At 47.0% G+C, this 19,958-nt stretch overlaps 1 protein-coding gene across 1 annotated transcript in view; it reads left to right on the top strand.

Moving 5' to 3' along the window:
* LOC306888695 (protein piccolo-like) overlaps nt 1–19,958 on the top strand; it is a gene marked incomplete at both ends in the record, with an annotated part of 60,383 nt that overhangs the window by 3,932 nt on the left and 36,493 nt on the right. The window lies entirely within an intron of this gene.

Raw genomic sequence — 19,958 nt, 5'->3', positions numbered from 1 at the left:
AATTTAATTTGATTTACTCACTTTAGACTCTTATTTGGGAGTCACTGCTCGAAAGGCTAGATATCTAAGTCTGATATCTTTCTTAACCCTTATGTATTGATGACTAATTAGCCAATGTTCTTGGGTGCATGAGTCTGACAGACAGAAAATCTGGAGTGGTGGGTTCTCCAACATGCAGTTCTTAACCTCTGTTATGCCCACTCATTCTTCAGATGACTCTTTCTAAATGATTGTAATTTCACTAAAATTCCACAACGGCTGAGGATGCAGTAGAAGAGCCAATAAATGCATTAGCATTCTGCAGGGACCAATGAGTGATTGGCATTCTTTCAGGTTTGGCCAATAACAGCCCGTGTAGATTGAGTTAACAAATCCCGACTAAGAAATTAAGTGACTTGTGAATCCAAAGCCTAGAAAATGAAAGTGGGCTCTATTGTCCCTTTGGTGATTTAAAACTGGTAATAAATGAAACTGTTTAGGAATTCAAAGCGTAAAAAATTAAAGTGGGCAGTAGTGTTGCTGTGATCATTTAAAACTGCTGTTTGTATGCAAAACAAGACAATTTAAAATTATTTTTTAAATTATGCATGGGCTCTGCTTTTATTTGGTGAGATGCCCAGGCCTTGAGTAAACACTAAGCTTGGATAGCAGAGGCAGTAATCTGCATGAGTGGTATTTATGAGAGCGTAGCTTCACACTAATGCTGAAACGTGCTGATTCCTGTCTCCGGGCGAAGAATCCCTGTGTTTGGATAAAATGTGTGATTACGTAACAGGCAAATTGAAGAGAGCCACAGCTTGCAGCACACTGTTAAAGTGATCGAGGGTTTGAATATGGAGACAGGTGGTGTGTGCCTCATGATATCCCAATAAATCGAGGTGGTGATGAGGGTGGGGGCTGGGTGAGTTGTCAGATGTCTTTCTCATGCTTGTGGACTGATGGACTAAAGCTCCCACGCCATCGGCAGCGTGCGCATGGCCACTTCCACAGCATGTCAGCCGTCCATCATTTATGCTAATGTGACTTTCTGTGCTTGTGACCCCAACAAGCTGTGTTCATTTCTTTCATCAGAGCTGTGATTGCAGACATTATTTAATGAGAAAACTGTTTGATTTATGGATTGGTGGCTTATTACAACACACTAAAGGAAATGGCATGAGAATAAGGCATGTTACAGTATTTCATATTCTGTAATGATCGTCTGTTCTGTGTCCAGTTGCAGCTGTTCTCTGTCAGTGGTGCACTGCAAATCATATACGAGCGTAGCAGCGCTGATGGTTTTTTTTTTTTTCATTTTGAAACACTTTTTTTTAGATTTCGGATATTTAGAAAGTTTAAATATAATGGGCTACATTTGGAGATTTAAATTTTGAATTAATCAGTAAACACTTGACTGTGTCAGGAAAGCAGTTAACCTGGTAAAATATGCTCCTATGGTGCCTTTACTCTGAAAAAGTATAGGAGCTCTGTTTTGACAGTCAGCTTGCATCTTATTTTCTGCGTGCTGTGCATGCTAATTAACTATCGCCAGTGATCCACTGTTTCCTAAAATTGTGGATCAGTGCAAATACATTTATGCCATGTCTTTGTAATCAGTATATTTGCAGCTGAAAAATGCTCAATGCATGCAGTGTAGAAACAGATGTAGATGGGCAAATTTAACTATAATATAATTGACTCTGTTGGGGTTTTTCTGTACACCCATGTCCTCTGTAGGTCCAGTTTCAGGATAATATCATCTGATATCAATTTTTGGAACAAATATGCACTATTATGTGGATGTTTTATCAGTTGTTATATTTCCAGTGTTTCAGAATAGTTTAAAAGTTAGTGGTTTATAAATTGGCTATTTTTATTATTCAGTCCATGGGGTCACACTGTCTAGAACATTTTATACATATTTTTTTTTAAGTATTTGCAGAAGATGGCCCACTTAGAAACAGACAGCCTTGTATTTTTATGTGCTAAATCATATTTGGCACTGCACTGTCATCCTGCCCTTTTGGATATGACACAGACAGTCTCGTGTAATATGCCCTTAACATGAGCCTTTAACTCTGGCCTCTACAATCCTGCACCTTCACACAAGAAAACGGATCCTGTGCTTCTGATGTTAATTGAAAAATACAGTGTATGCCCAAAAAGACTTTTGAATGACAATGCACATTCACATATCTGTCATAAGTAAGGCTGTAGGCATAGCTTCAAACACTGATGCGTGATATTAAGATATTTAGTGATATGCCGTGTCCGCATCTGGCACACCGTTGGCCAAAAATAGCTTTAGATTTTAATCTACCTCAGCTAGCATTGTGACAGCGGCTCCAAGAAAGCTGTCGCTGGACCCAAGGGGACTTGTTTATTTTTGGATGCCATCTAACAGTCTATGCTGATGTCTTACTTTTTGCAATTGCAGATTCTGCAAAAAAAAGAAAAGAAAAAGAAAGACATTATTAATATGTAGTTAATTCTGAAAGATGATGTTATATTTAGGTGAAAGTTTAAGGTGATAATCTACAATACATTGTCATACATTTTAAAGGGGTCATATACTAATTTAGCATTATATATTTATTTATTTATTTACAATTTATTAGTACAAGTCCATTTACAATGATAGTCAAAGTTTCTTGCACCAAAATATGTGCTATTTAATTTTACGATACCATTTCCACCCTAGAACAGTGATGACCTGCGCTAGACAATCAACTGCCAGTGACATGAGTGAGACTTCTAATCAATAGCTTTCTCCAGGTATTATAGATTAATTTTTTTTCTGATGTGAGAAATCGTACCAGGTTACGTATGTAACCCAGGTTCCCTGAAGGGAACGAGAGCTACGTCCGAAGACGCTATGGGAACGCCATCAGCGTAACCGGCACTCTGAATATTGTATACAACCAGTCTAATGAATGGGCGAGGCGTCACGGGCGGGGTGACGTCACGACCAGGAAGTTATATAAGCACGTGCGGCGGAGCCGGCATCAGCTTCAAGTCATGAAGCAAGCGCAGGCAGGGATGCCGGAAGTGTGGCTCGGGACGTAGCTCTCGTTCCCTTCAGGGAACCTGGGTTACATACGTAACCTGGTACGTTCCCTTCCAGGAACTTCGAGCTACGTCCGAAGACGCTATGGGAACGCAATACCAACGCCGCCAGACTGACAAGTCCCTGCCTAGTGTCAGGCTGAAAGGACGGAGGAGCCTGGAGTGGCTCTGATGTCGAGGTTGTAAAACCTGGCGAATGTCAGGGGCGTGGACCACCCAGCAGCGTTGCAGATGTCTTGCATGGAGACACCTGCCCAGAAGGCCTTGGAGGCCGCCACACCTCGGGTCGAGTGTGCTCTGACTCCCAACGGCGGGGGAAGGTCAGAGGTCTCGTACGCCAGATTGATGGCATCCACTATCCACCTGCTAAGAGTGGGCTTCGAAGCTGGAAGACCCCTCTTAGGTGGACCAAAGCACACGAGCAATTGGTCCGTTTTTCTCCACAGGGCAGCTCTGTGGATGTATGCGTCCAGTGCTCGCACTGGACACACACAGTTGTGCCTTTCCTGGTCGGGCTCCCTGAAGGGAGGAGGACAAAAGGCCTGGAGTACGACCGGCTGTGGTACGACCGTCAGAACCTTCGGAATGTACCCCGTACGGGGGTAGAGGAAGACTTTCGCCGAACCGGGCGCAAAGTCGATATGCGAAGGGGCCACAGATAGGGCCTGGAGGTCACTCACCCTCCTCAGAGAGGTGATAGCCAGCAGAAAGACGGTCTTAATCGTGAGGAGTCTATCAGTTATCTCCCCGAGAGGCTCGAAGGGTGCTCTGCCCAGAGCCTCTAGTACCACGGCCAGGTCCCACGTGGGGACACGGGGTCGTACAGGCGGCCTCAGCCTCAGCGCACCGCGGAGGAAACGTGTAACCAGGGGGTGTCTGCCCACTGACTGGCCACTGATAAGGGCGTGGTACGACGAGATAGCTGCCACGTAGACCTTAATAGTGGAGTGGGTTAACCCTGCGGAGAAGCGGGCCTGCAGGAACTCCAGAACTGCGCGGATCGGGCAGTTGACTGGGTCGAGCTGGCGGTCTCCGCACCATGAAGTGAAGAGTTTCCACTTCAAGGCGTACAGTTTCCTCGTAGAGGGAGCTCTGGATTGGAGGATGGTCTCGACAACCTCGGTTGACAGACCGGAAGCTATGAGTTGTGCCCCCTCAGGGGCCACACCCACAGCCTCCAGCACTCCGGGCGGGGGTGCACAAGGGTGCCCCCGGCCTGTGAGAGGAGATCGCTCCTGATCGGTACCGGCCACGGGGTGCCGTCGAGGAGGGAAATCAGATCCGAGAACCATACTCGGCCCGGCCAGAACGGCGCTACTAACAGTAGGCTTACCGCGTCCCGGCGCACTCTCGCCAAAACTCCCGGGAGCAGAGCGATCGGGGGGAAGGCGTACAGACGAAGCCTCGGCCAGGTCTGTACCATAGCGTCCAGTCCCAGAGGCGCTGGAGGAGCTAGAGAGAACCAAAGGGGACATTGCGCCGACTCTCGAGTCGCAAAGAGGTCCACCTGTGCTTGGCCAAAGACCTTCCAAATCTGCTTCACCACCTGGGGGTGAAGCATCCATTCCCCGGGCCTCGGCCCCTGTCTCGACAGGACGTCTGCTCCGATGTTGAGATACCCAGGAATGTGCACAGCTCTCAATGATAGGAGCTTGCCCTGGGACCACACAAGGATCTGGTGTGCCAGCTTGTACAAGGGGCGCGATCGCAGACCTCCTTGGTGGTTGATGTAAGAGACCACTGCCGTGCTGTCGGTGCGGACCAGCACGTGGCGATCTCTCAGGTCTGGGAGGAAGTGCTTGAGAGCACGGAACACAGCTAGGATCTCTAGCCAGTTGATATGCCACGTCAGGTGGCGACCACTCCACAGACCGCGGGCAGGGTGGCCACTCATGACCGCACCCCAACCGGTGAGGGAAGCGTCCGTCGCTAGCGAGACGCGGCGACAAGGAGCTCCCAGCACCGGGCCCTGGGACAAGAACCAGGGTTTCCTCCACATGTCTAAGGCACGGATGCAGCGCCGTGATACCTTGACAGCGCGGAGCGAGTTTCCCCTCAGGGAGACCCCCCTGGTCTTGAGCCACCACTGTAGGGGCCTCATGTACAGCAGGCCAGAAGGAATCACGCTGGACGCAGCTGCCATGAGCCCAAGCAGCCTCTGAAACTGCTTGACAGTGAATGGCTGGCCTTCTCGCACTCTCCTGACTGCCGTGAGGATCGACTCGATCCGAGCAGGGGTCAAACGAGCCTGCATCGTGGTCGAATCCCACACCACGCCTAGATAAGTGGTTCTCTGAGCTGGAGAAAGCACACTCTTCTTGGCGTTTAGTCTTAACCCCAAATCTTTCATGTGGGCAAGAACGACATCTCGATGCCGAACTGCCAACTGCTCTGATTGAGCAAGAATCAACCAATCGTCGATATAATTTAGTATGCGGATGCCTTGCAGTCGCAACGGGACCAGTGCCGCATCCACACACTTGGTGAAAGTGCGGGGTGAGAGTGCTAGGCCGAAGGGAAGAACCCGATACTGGTACGCTTTGCCCCCGAAAGCGAACCTCAGGAACTTCCTGTGAGAGGGAATGATGGACACATGGAAATAGGCGTCTTTGAGGTCTATCGTGACAAACCAGTCCTCGGACCTGATTTGGGACACGATCTGCTTGACCGTCAACATCTTGAACTTCAGCGGTCTGACTGAGAGGTTCAAGAGACGCAAGTCCAGTATGGGCCTGAGCCCTCCATCCCTCTTCGGAACAATGAAGTACCGGCTGTAGAAGCCGGTGTGCACTTCGTGAAGTGGAACCAACTCTATGGCTTCCTTTTTCAGCAAAGTGTTGACTTCCTGTTCCAGGACCAGAGCCTGCTCGGGGCGGACCGTAGTCACGCAGACCCCGTTGAACCGCGGGGGCGGGCCATCGAACTGGATGGAATAGCCAGCCTCTACCGTGCGCAGGACCCAGAGAGACACGTTCGGCAGCCGTTGCCAGGCCGCCAAACGATCTACTAAGGGAATCAGTCTCTCGAGACTGACCTCTGGTGTTAGAGAAGCGGCCAGACCGCTGTCTTGCTGGAGCGTACCGGCAGGGGACGCGTAGTCTGGCGGCTGGGGCGAGTCTCTCAGGCCCGCTGAGATCACAGGCGGTAGAACCTGAGGATAGTACTCGCTGGGACCTGCTGTGCCCTGGAACTGCAGGGTTGGCAGACAGATCCCCGGAGGGCACCGAGGGGAGACGGTCACCGTGAGCTGCGGTGTGAGTCGCTCCACCCCAGTAGGGGTCGCCCTCCGCGGTCCTGGGGCTCGCCCGTCAGGACATCTGAACGAACCAGAGAGACACATTCGGCAGCTCGCTGTCCAACGAGCTACTAAGGGAATCAGTCTCTCGAGACTGACCTCTGGTGTCAGAGAAGCGGCCAGACCGCTGTCTCGCTGCGGCGCACCGACAGGAGACGCGTAATCTGGCGGCTGAGGCGAGTTTCTCAGGCCCGCTGAAATCACAGGCGGAAGAACCTGAGAGCAACACTCGCTGGGACCTGCTGTGCCCTGGAACTGCAGGGTTGACAGACAAATCCCCGGAGAGCACCTGAGGGGAGACGGTCACCGTGTGCCGCGGTGTAAGCCGCTCCACCCCAGTAGGGGTCGCCCTCCGCGGTCCTGGGGCTCGCCCGTCAGGACCTGTTGCGCGAGGAGCTGGTATGCGGAGGAGGCTGCGCCCGCCCAGCAGCCACCTGAATTTCGCGCATACCATCTGCCCTCAAAGATTCCACCCGCGATCTCAACACCTCGGTGGAGATCGGGGGAAACTGAAGGCTCTTGTGGCTCCTCACACTGGGGCGAGAGAGGCGGCGAAACCTCGTCAACGCTCGTCACATCAACTTCCTCGGAGGACGCAGCGTCAAGCACTCGTCTCGGGGGGAAGAGTACCGCTTCCGAACCGCGAGACGGGGCGCCAGATCTGGTGGATACGGGAGAAGATAATTCTTTTCTCTTCTCTTCTATATGCCCGCCAGCCAGATCAGCCTTTTTTCTCTACGAGCCCCACGAGCGCAGCTGCCGCTCTGCCTCAGCAGAGCGGGACCGGCTCTATTTGTGTCTGTACAAAACACTGGAGTTTACAAAGCTCATCGATGCCTTCCTCATCCACCTCCTCGGAGGAAGATAGGCGGGGCGTCGCGCCCTCTCTCTGGGGGAAGAGAACCGCTTCCAAGCACAGAGAGCGCGCGCTGGATCTGATGATCCATATGCGAGCCGCGCGAGCCCAGCCGCCGCTCTGATTGCAAAGCGGGACCGACAGCGCGCTTGGAGAGCTCGCTATTACATTGGAGCGACGGAGGCGGCGAAACCTCGTCAACGCTCGTCTCATCAACCTCCTCGGAGGAAGAGAGATGAAGCGTCGAGCCCTCGTCTCTGGGGAAAGAGAACCGCTTCCGCACCGAGAGACGGGGCGCCAGATCTGGCGGATACGGGAGGAGATGCCCGTCTGACTCGCGCCAGCCAGATCAGCCTGCGAGCCCCACGCGTGCAGCCGCCGCTCTGCCTCGGCAGCAGCGGGGACAGCACCGCGTGGGAGGCTCGCGAAGGCTCCCTTCTCGAAGAGAGCCTTCCGGGTGCGGAGTGTGCGCAGCGAGAGCCGCTCACAGTGCAGGCAATCGGCTCCCTCGAGAGCTGATGCCGCATGCTCCGCACCCAAACAGACCACGCACAGGTTGTGTGTGTGTCCACTCGTTATGTAACGAGGGCAGGGACTAACACACAACCTGAAACGCGATCTGGGATCGCCCCTAGTCTTTGCCTTGGCTTTAGGCATAATCTCTTGGGTTTCTAAGACAGACAACACCAAATAAGACTCACAAGACACAAATCAGACTGACAATACACAGAGCGCTTGCTGAATGACAAAAAGCTGATGCCGGCTCCGCCGCACGTGCTTATATAACTTCCTGGTCGTGACGTCACCCCGCCCGTGACGCCTCGCCCATTCATTAGACTGGTTGTATACAATATTCAGAGTGCCGGTTACGCTGATGGCGTTCCCATAGCGTCTTCGGACGTAGCTCGAAGTTCCTGGAAGGGAACCAACCATTTCTGATTTCTTTAGTGCAGCTTTACTTGCAATAGATAGTCTGTTTGTACTTGATTAAGCTTTCAGTTGTATGCTGAGCTACTGTATAAGAAATTCTTATTTCTAAAGAGAAATTCAATTTTGTCCGCTAAAATGTCCATTCATAATGAGAGTCAAGGTTTCTTGCATCAAAAACATCTGTGATATTTAGTTTACATTACCATTTCCACCTTAGTGCAGTAACGTCCATTGCTAGCCAAGGAACTGCCATTAAGATGAATGGGAATGCAAATCGATAGCTTTCTCCAGGTATTATATATCTCTTTTTTTCTGATGTCAGAAATCCAACCATTTTAACTTTCTTTAGTGCAGCATTATTGCAATATATAGTTTGTTTGTACTTGAGATTAAACTTTAATTTCCTTCCAGTGGTTTACGTAGCTACTGTATATGAAACTCTTATTGCAAGCAAGAAATTCAATTTTATATGATATGCCTCCTTTAAAGAACAGAGTGTTCTGTTTTGTTTTAAATGCATTAATGGACTAAGCAGCGGTGGTTACTGTCTGCTGTACTTCCTCGTTGTTCCTCTGGTGGTAATGCACCGGTGCCCAGCTGTGCCCGAGAGAGTTGTGTATCCTCTCGATGGGACCGAGTTTTCTATGACATGTCATTAACATGAAACAATGCTCTGGTGGTTTACACAACATGGCCATTGTCACGACGCACACAGTTTCTCTCTTCCTCTTTTTCTCCTTTTAGACTTGTGTGCGCATATGTGTGGGTGTGTTTTGGTGTGTCTGTGTGTTTTTGCCCTGGATGCTTTATGCACAGTAATATGATCATCCCAGTGGTTTCAATTTGTTCCCAACAGATAAGTTAACAGTGAGAATGCTAAATGTTGAAAAAAAAGATTTCATACTGAAAAAGAACTTCTGTATTTGCCATTAACACTAAGCTTTAGGTCAAAAGCAAAAATGCAATAATGAATCTGCTTTTATCCTTTGAACCAGTTGTTTTCAAAACACTAGCTGTCAGCGGTTGTCATGACTACACAAATCTGTGCAGCCTTAAATGTATATTCCACAAATCTACTCTGCATTACAATATTCCATTCCACAAGTGTGCTTGGCTCCATAATTGCTGCTTGCAGCAATGTTTTTTAATGCACAGGCATAGAAATAGATGATGAGATGTAAGTCTGTTGCTTTCATTTCTTTCTACAAAAGATATTGGAATGATTTTAGAGCGATTCTGCAGCAAGCACAATTTTAGGAATTGCACTGCAACAAATCTAATTCTCCTAATCTCTGACCTGCACAGTCTTAATGACATTTATAGGTTGCACAAACACCAACGCATGAGATTGCCTCTGTCGCAAATGCTGCTGGAAACACAGACAGCTGCAGGAAGAGATATTTCATATTCTCGAATGCAGACGGCAACTGTTGCCGAGTCAAAAAGGAGAGCTGCCCTGGAGAAGACGGTGGGTGTATAAATAGGCGAGACTAGTGAGATGCACCTAACCTTTTTTTCCCTTCTCGCAAGCTGCTTTTAAAGCAGTGACCACTCTAGATGCTCCTACAGCGTGTCTGTGCATGTTTGGCTCTTTAAATGAGAGCAGTCATCAAAAAGAACATCACTAAGGCACAAACAGAGCAATTTGAAGCACTCAGCATAGTTTGGTCATTTATAAAGAAAATTGGAAATATTTAATCTTCTGTCTTTCAATCTGCACCCGAGATAAATTGCATGTCTCCAATTATACTTTTTGCTGAGGCATGCAAAAATAAAAAGAGGATATTGTTTTAAAAAAAAATCTCTACACCTCTCTCTCTGTTTATCTGATTTCTGGCACACCGGTGCGCGGCACGGTTTGGCTCTGTGCCTTCAGTGCCGAGCACTCTGCTTATTACAGATTAGTAGGTCAAGATTCTCTGTTATCATTGGGCCTGATTTATTGGGACTGTACCGCTGTGGGGGTGGTTGAAAGCTCACTATATTAGCCAGTTACAACCGTTGCCAAAGGTAGCTGCCAGGAATCAATACGGTGTCAGATGCAGCTCTGCAGTGCTGTGATCCCTTGGAGGAATAGCACCTCTAATATATAACTTTGTCTATAAATTCATTTTACTTCTCAAATGCAAATCTGTTCCAGCTTTGTAGTACAGGCAAGCTGACAAAATAAAACAAACTGTTTACTGGTCTGTAGTTTTATTTCACCTGGAATATGCCATGAGATGTTTTAGAATATTATGCAAACTTGTGGCATGTTACTACTAAATGCAATTGTATACTTTTTGAAAGAGCTGCAGCTTGGAATGCTGTTAGTATGCATTTATTTACAGAGCAAGCTTTTGCAGCAGTGATTGTTTAATACAAAGTGTTATTATCCTAATGGCTTTTGGCAATGCAGATTGTTCTGCCCTTAGCAGATGAATGGAAGAGCTATATCTTAAAGAGCTCTTAAGGAATAATGCAATTGTCTAGATGACTGGAGAGCAACAGGTTGCAGTGAGTGTAGATTTCAGATATTGAAAATATGCAATTCATATGGCTAAGCCATTCGCTATTACCCCAAGTCATCCTGGCTGGTTGAAGTTTAACAGATTTAACAGATTAGAGCTTGGTAAAAGGTCAGATATCTCTTTCTGTGGAGTGTGCCTTGTTGTGGTGCTGTAAGGCTTGATGAGCCTTATCATCAGAGAGCTGATGTGTTTTTCTCTGGGGTTAATCGCTGAGAACAAAGGCGCATTTGAGGCCTGTCTCCAGGCCTGCTGGTCCTCACTAGTTGTGTGTAATTAAAGAGGACTTTGCATGGCGTTCAGCCAGGCCCGGCTGGTTCAGAACCAGCTGCGGCGGACACAGAGATGCATTTGCGCAACAGGAAGGACCAAGTAATAATACTATTCACGGTCATCCTACTAGGATGCTACCAACGCAACATAAAATTATGGTTAAGGACAGCTAAGAACACTGGACATAAGAACATAATGCAGCAGTAAACTTGAGTATACATGAGTATCTAATACTTATATAACCAGTGATGTCAGATATTAAAAGGTTTTTTTTGTTTATATTTTTGTATCATGTTTGTTGGGGATTGCCCCACTGAAAGCTGGTAATGATGTTATTGACCGCAACAGAACTCTGGTCAGGGAGTTGGAGTCATCATATAGAGTTTAACCATTTATTGTGCAAGAGGAACCATTCACACATAGTAGTGTACTTGAGGTAGTTTAGCTTCACAAACTTTCTCTTGCTTGCACATCAACATGGCATGAGTGACAGATAGTGTGACTACGCTCTGACTGCGCCACTGACGTGACGGTGGCGTGACCAAGAACGTCACGCGCTTAACAACTTATGCTTAAAGGGAGAGAATTCACAACAGCCGCCCCCACATTTGAGCAGCAAATGGGTAATCAGGGGAATTCCCTAAGTGTCTTTGGGGTTATCCAAATACCCCATTCATTGTTTTGGGAGATTTCAACAGTGCCAACCTCAAGCGTGCACTGCCGAACTTCCATCAGCACATCAGCTGCCCCACCAGGGGCGAAAGGACATTAGATCACTGTTACACCCCATACAAGAACAGCTACAAGGCACAGTCACAACCACCGTTTGGGAAATCGGACCACGCCGCCATCTTCCTCATGCCTGTTTACAAACAGAGGCTGAAACAGGAAGCCCCGGTGCAGAGGGAGGTCCAACGCTGGACGGACCAATCGGTGGCCGCTCTGCAGGACGCGCTAGATGACGCAGACTGGGACATGTTCCGGCGCAGCTCTGATGACGTCAGCTTGTTTACGGAAGCGGTTGTGGGATTTATAGAGAAACTAATGGATGATACGGTGCAGAAAACCATCATCAGGACGTTTCCCAACCAGAAGCCGTGGGTGGATAAAACCATCCGCGACGCCCTGAGATCCCGCTCCGCTGCCTACAACACAGGGCTCATCACCGGGAACATGGATGATTACAAGGCTGCATCTTACAGCGTGCGCAGATCGGTGAAGGAGGCGAAGCAGCGCTACGGGAGGAAACTAGAGTCGCAATTCCAACATGGCGACTCTAGGAGCCTGTGGCAGGGACTTAGAACCATCACGGACTATAAAACACCACCCTCCAGATCGGGGAATGCGGACGCCTCTCTGGCTGACGAGCTGAACACTTTTTATGCTCGCTTCGAGGCTGCAGCTAATCACGCTAACGGCGCTAGCAGTGCTAACTGCATGCACGCTGAGGAAGCCGGTGAGGACAACGTATTCACCATCACGGAGCATGACGTGAGGAGGGCATTCAAGAGAGTGAACACCAGGAAGGCAGCAGGACCAGATGGCATCACAGGTCGGGTTCTGAAGGCCTGCGCTGACCAGCTAGCACCGGTGTTCACCGAGATCTTCAACCTCTCCCTGGAACAATCCATAGTCCCCTCATGCTTTAAGCAGTCCACCATTGTTCCTGTCCCCAAGAAACCGCAGCCCACCTGCCTAAACGACTATCGCCCTGTAGCCCTCACATCAGTGGTGATGAAGTGCTTTGAGAGACTGGTCAGAGACTTCATCATTGCATCACTACCAGACACACTGGATCCACTACAGTTTGCATACAGACATAACCGCTCCACGGAGGATGCCATCTCACACCTCCTCCACACCACAACAAGTCACCTGGACTGCAGAAAAGGGAATTATGTAAAAATGCTGTTTGTGGACTACAGTTCAGCGTTTAACACCATAATTCCCTCCACACTCACCTCCAAGTTGGAGGTCCTTGGTCTCAGCACATCCTTGTGCCAATGGATCTCCAGCTTCCTGAAGGACAGACAGCAAGCCGTACGGATGGGTAAACACACCTCATCCTCCATCACCCTAAGCACCGGAGCCCCTCAAGGTTGTGTTCTGAGCCCCCTGCTGTACTCACTGTACACTTATGACTGTGTGGCCACTTCCAACTCCACCACCATCATTAAGTTTGCTGATGACACTGTTGTGTTGGGCCTGATCTCAGACAACGACGAGACGGCCTACATACAGGAGATTAAGAACCTGGAGAGTTGGTGCCAGGTGAATAGTCTACACCTGAACATCAGCAAAACTAAGGAGCTGATAGTGGACTTCAGTACGAAGCAGGAGCGGTCGTACCAGCCGATCACGATCAGCGGGACTCCAGTGGAGAGAGTGGACAGCTTCAGATACCTGGGTGTTCACATCACGCAGGACTTGACTTGGTCCTGTCATACCAGCACCCTGGTGAAGAAGGCCAGGCAGCGTCTGTACCATCTGAGACGCTTAAAGGACTTTAGACTTCCCTCTCGGGTGCTTAAGACTTTTTACACCTGCACCATCGAGAGCGTCCTGACGGGCAGCATCACTTCCTGGTTCGGGAACTGCACTATGCAGGACAGACGAGCCCTCCAGAGGGTGGTGCGTTCAGCGGAACGTACCATTCACACCGAGCTCCCTAACCTGCAGGACATCTACAGCAAGCGGTGCCTGACCAGGGCCAGGAAGATAGTGAAGGACCTCAGCCATCCCAACAATGGACTCTTTTCTCTGCTGCGTTCAGGGAGACGCTTCCGCTCCATGAAGGCGAACACAGAGAGAATGAGGAGGAGCTTCTTCCCGCAGGCCATTCGGAGTCTAAACCACTCTCCACTCTAATCACATCACCCCACACTTCCACTTTGCACATTTTTCAAGTACAATCTGCACTAATTTGTAGAAGGTTACGAAAGGATAAATGAGTGGGACTTACATACCATTTGTCTTTGTCTTTAGTATCCTTTTACTCACTTATACACTTTACTGCACTGCACAGCACAGCACACGGACACTTTATCACTGACATACACTTTACTTTTTATAGAATCTATATAGAATCATATTCTATTTTTTATTCTCATATCTATTTGTTATTTTATTTTATTGCTAGTTTATTCTGTATATATGTTTACTGTACTTTTTCTATTTGTATTTTTGTAAACTTGAGGTTTTTCTAATTTTGTTGGACAATTTGTTGGACAGTCGTACAATACATTTCACTACATGTCGTACTACGTATGTATATGTATGTGACAAATAAAATTTGAATTTGAATTTGAATTTATCTTCTAGAGCAGACAACTGTATCAAGCGAGCAACTGGTCTGAGATATGTTTTGCTGTCAATGACAACTTCAGCAGTCCGCACACATCCATCGCTACTGGGCAATGTCTTTCGAATCTTGCCTATGGGCCACTGAGCTCTTGGGAGTTGTGGATCCACGAGCAGTACAACAGAGTCTACTTCCAGGTTTGATGATGCTTTATGCCACTTCTGTCGGATCTGGAGTGTAGGCAGGTAGTTTCCTGTGAACTGTATCCAGAATTGATCAACAATGTTCTGACAGTGACGCCACCTTCGCCGCCCCATGTCTCCAGGAGCATAAGCCACCTGAGGGAGTGATGCATCCCGCCGCCCCATAAGGAGAAGATTAGGAGTGATTGGGTCGATATCAGCGACGTCGGTTGAGGCATATCCTAGTGGTTTTAAATTGAGGATCCCCTCTACATCCACTAGAACAGTGGACAGAACCTACAGCTACCTGGAGAGCATTCTTTATGGAGCGGACTTCACGTTCCCACATCCCACCAAAATGTGGAACTCTGGGTGGGTTAAACTTGAAGTTGATTTGGTGGTCTGCAAGACAGGTTTGGAGTTCTGGCTCCATACTGGAAAAGGCTTCCCGTAATTCTCGTTCTGCTCCGCGGAAGTTGGTGCCACAATCCGAATGGGTCTCTTTTGGTTGACCCCTTCTGGCTATGAACCTGTGGAGTGCGAGAAGGAAGGCACCTGCATCCATTGTATTAAGGAGCTCGATGTGAACTGCCCTCATTGTGAGACATTTAAAGATAAGGCCCCAGCGCTTCTCATTACGCCTTCCTATTTTGACCAGGTATGGGCCGAAGCAGTCAACACCTGTTGAGTAAAAGGGTGGACAAAGTAGTCGAAGGCGTTCTGGTGGTAAATCCGACATTTGCGGGACCTTTGGCTGGGCTCTCCAACGCTGACAGGACAGACAGGTGAGTTGATGATGCTTGATGGCTTGACGTCCCCGAAGAATCCAATACTGTCTCCGCATCTCAGCATAGACTCTCTCGGCTCCTGGATGTAATAGCCGCTTGTCAAATTCTTTGATAAGGAGCTTCGCGATTGTGTGTTTCGGCTCCAGCACAATAGGGTGGATTTGGTCCGGCTCCGAGTCCGTCAGCCTCCTTAGTCGCCCCCCAACTCGTCTCAGGTTAGTCATTGAGTCCCACTCGGGAGCGAGGTTGGCTAGTCGACTGTGCACGGGAACAGATTTCTGTGCTTTCAGAGCAGCTACTTCTCCTGGGAAGCTCTGAGCTTGACATAATCTCAGCAGAACAGCTTCTGCTTCTCTGTTAGTCATAGGTACATCACTTGATGTGGCCGCCCCTTGACAGGCTTGTCGAGTCGCCTCCACCAGATCTCGCCAGGTATTGAATTGGGTGATGTCAGGAAGACTAGAATCAGTTTCAATTGTCATTACTGAGTAGCAGGATAAGCTCTTCAGTTCTGATACTGCCTCTGCCGGTGTAACTCTGGGTTTCTTAGGCCAGTTTTCTGGGCTCTGTCTCAAAAATGAAGGCCCTTGGTTCCATCGACTGGGCTCGGTCTACCGGTCCTCCTCTGGTGCCTTGACGTATAGGCTCTTTGGCTGTGATGAGATGCACTTGGTCTGAACCTATTAGCACCAGTGGACTTACCCTGTGAAACGGCTGTAGTTGGACCCCTCTTAAATGTGCATACTTCCTTTGAAGTGTTTGAACTGGATATGACTGTTCTACTAGATCAAGGCCAGAGGCTGTGAATGCTCCTAACACCTTATACCGTTTCTCTGGGTTATCTCTTGGAGAGATTTCAAAGGTGACTTTGAAGCTGCTGAAGTAAGTGATGTCTGGTCGCACTGTGCGAAGGGCTAGAGTTTCGTGTTCACCACTTAGCTGAAGCTGCTGGACAGCAGTGAGCAGGATCATGGTACGCTGTACTCCATCATCTAATATAGCATAAGTCTTCACCATCTTTGATTCATGGTGTAGCAGCACTGGTACTACTTTCAGAAGAACTCTGCCTGATGAAATGGAAGGTAGAAGGTAGACACGGCTCTCAGTGGTAGCTGACGATGTGCTGGTGGCTTGACTTTGGGCTATACCATGAAGTACGTGGAGGTGAATACCTTCGCAGTCACTACAGGGTTTCTTTAGATTGCAAGTCTCAGGTGCATGAGAACGAGCACATTTCCAGCAGCGCTTACCATCTGAAATCCACTTACAAAGATCAGCGACTGACTGCTCTTTGATACTGCTGCATCGAGTGATGTAGTGGTCTTTGCTACCACAGAAGAGGCAGTTGACTTTGGATGTGGTCTTACGTGATATCTGGGGACTGAGGGGGGCTGTAGCCTCTGGAGGCGCTGCACAATGATACAAGGCTGTGCTCTGGCTTTTAGGTTTAGCTCCACTCTTCTCCTTAAAAGTGCTTGGAGATTTCTCATACTGATAGCGCTGCACTAAACTGCTGGATAGTCTCTGTTGCTGGGCTTTGAATTGAAACCATCCCGCAAAGTCTTGTAGGTTGTTCAGGTTGATGCTGGGGGAGTTGAGCTTCCCTTGTAGCTGGAGATACTCTATGAAGCCATCTCTTAAGAACTTGGGCAGCTTACTAAGCAAGCGATCTACATGTGAGCAGCAGTTCAATTCCATGCCTCTGGGACTCTCTAATGACAACAGCATATTCACTGAGAGGTGGACATGGAGAGCGAAACCTTGGAAGCTGCGAGCATCATTTGGTTTCACTTCTGGTGCTGTAAGAATCGCTGCAATCTCGCTCTGAGCCAACTGATGGGGCTGACCGTATTGCAATTGGAGAGCCTGCAGAGCTGCCGAGTATGGAAATGGGTGATGGCGACAGGATTGGCCAATCATCTGGGCTTCAGGGAGTTTGAGGTGTTCCAGCAAAATGTGGTATTTATATTTCTCGTCCAGCTCTACATGAGGTTCAAGGGGGTTATCAAGTGCTAGTTTGAGGTTAGCAAACTCCCTTTCATTGTCATTAACAAAGTCTGGAATCTTTGGCTGGGGGGCAGCATGCAAATGGCAGTGTGGTGTCAAATATTCCGGGTGCTTCAGCATCTGGCTGAATGGCTGTAAGGAAGGGGCACTGCCGCCACTGGAGGCATCTGTGTATACTGAGGAAATAAAAGGCTAGAGGAGAGTGGAGCAGTGACATGTTCTCGTGAAGAAAGTGCTACTGATAGGTGGTCGTAAGGCACACGGGGGTGCTGAAAGGCTGGCGTGGGAGCTATCAGCGGTTGCTGCACTTGTGGCTTCAGAACCCTTCCAGCATCATCATACTGCTTGTTAAGCATTAGCGGTGAAGTCTCTGCTCTTGTTGCATGCTGATGTTGAGGCAAACCTGCAGGTAATGTACCTGACGAAACTGGCGAGTTCAATGGAAATGTACGGACTGGCTGTATTGGTACAAAAGCACTCCACAGTAGGTGTGCTGGCCTTTACTTGTGTGGCACACACATGTCCCTTAGCCTGAAACTCATTGTCAGGTGACTGTGATTGAGAAGAATGACTTGATGATGAGGCTGGATGTGGTGACTTTCCTGGAGGTGATCTTGTAAGTGTCATGGCAGGCTTTACACTTTGATCCTCCTCCTCTCCTTCTTCCCTCAGGAACGATGTGATGTGTTCCATCAGCTCCTTGCGCCGTCGCTGTTGTTGCTCATATTGCTTAAGTTTGCTCTGAAGCGCAGCCATGTCAGCAGCCTCGTCCCTTTCTTTATCAGACATAGACTTCAATAATTCCTCCTATTATTTTCCCCTGTACTTAAAATCAGTCTGCAGATGACAAAGAAATTGTTCAAAACAAGTTCTAACTTTACGGAGTGTCTATTTACACTAAGTGCAAATAGCCCGCCTTGTTGGCAAAGGCTATTTACACTAACTCCGCCCACCAACGTGCGATTAAGTTAGTCAACAAAAAACGCCCATATAGCATCCATTTTAGTGGTGTAGATGGTTAGGTGCATGCTTTTTGATGCGATCGACTCGACTTCGAGCCCGCCTTTTACCAAACTTTTTTTATCCCTTTTTAAATCTCACATCGGAAAGGCATTTATTTTCAATAAAAATTTTAACATAATCAAAATTTTTAAAATAAAAGTATTGGGTAGAGTTAGGGTAGGTGTAGGGAGGGCTTTATTGTTCCAATAAGGTGGCATCCATTTAATAATTTGAATTAAGTCAGTAAAATGTATTTATATAGCACCTTTCACAGACAAGGAGTCACAAAGTGCTTTACAACACTATCAGTAAAACAAATCAAACATACATTCAATCAAAAATAAAATAAAAACAAATTAGAGACCGAATATCTCATAAATTTAATAAGAGCCAAACTGTACTGTTAATTAAAAGCTTGTCCAAAGAGGTGCGTCTTTAGGTGTATTTCAAAAGAGACTACAGAGCCCATTGTTCTAAGTGTTAGAGGGAGAGAGTTCCAGAGCCTTGGAGCCACAGCACAAAAAGCACAATCACCTTTTGTCTTAATATATAAGGGGAGACACTGCAGGCAAAAACACAGTTTTTTCATGCACCTGTCAAATTTCAGATTTTGGGCTTTTTGGTTTTTCATAAAGTATTTATTCAGACTAGTGGAAAGAAAACATCCAAAAGACACTGTTAAGTATTTATTTTATAGCACTTTATCTATTTGTGTCAATAGCTTTCAATTACAATACATATTTTTAAAGGCCGTTTTCTCAAAATGATTTTTCTCTCCTACATTGAGCCATATATAAATTCCTGTCTATATCCTGAAGCTTTTTACAGAGGGATTTGCTCATATATAATTTGCTTGATTATATACAACATTTTATTCCCCAAAAAATTTTGAAAATTTGTTGTTTCCAACTTCATCCAGTGTTTAGATTTTTGTTCTAGAAATGTATGCAAATTAGCGCATATTTCATTAAATAATGCATAATTTGCATATTTAAACCTAACATTTTAGATAGCTTGTAATACAAATTTTTTTTGCAATTATCAATGTAATCAATCAACTAGGTAAGTAAGGTGATAACTATTAGTTATTTTTTAAACCCTATTCACCTGCAGTGTCTCCCCTTAAGACATGTTCTGGGAATAGTTAGAAGGTCCTAGGTCAGAAGACTTTAAAGACCGACCGGGAGAATGTGCATATAATAGTATAATGTCTTATAATAATTAAAACTATAATTTACACTCAATACGTTATTATTGCGTACGGTTTTATAATGTACTACAATACTGAGATGCAAATTGCCACTATTTGCAATAAATAGCCCAAAATCTTGCTATTTTAACAGTGTAAATAGAATCCATCGCTATTTGCACTTAGTGTAAATAGTATCTATTGCTAAGAAAATATGCTATTTGCACTTATAGTATAAATAGTATAGAATAGCTATAAAAATAGCTATAAATAGCTATTTGCACTTATTAATATAAATAGAATCTAATTGCTATTTACACTCAGTCCTCACTGATAGCCGCTGCCCTAACTTTATTTTGTTTTGATTTTCCCTTCTGGGATTTGATCTGGATTTCCCCCCTTGGGGTTAAAGTGCATTCAGAAACAAGAATCCAAAAAGACAATGAAAATGTAACATAAAATAACGTAACATAACATAAAATGTAGGCCTAACATAAGACATAAAATTATGTGACGCCCTTTGGCCTGAATCGTGAATCAGTATTCAGAAAGGCACTGAAAACAAATAATGATTGCTAACGGT

Source organism: Barbus barbus (assembly GCF_936440315.1).
Source record: "Barbus barbus genome assembly, chromosome: 22".
Classification (NCBI taxonomy): Eukaryota; Metazoa; Chordata; class Actinopteri; order Cypriniformes; family Cyprinidae; genus Barbus; species Barbus barbus.
This window is presented reverse-complemented; position numbering and strand designations above follow the sequence as displayed.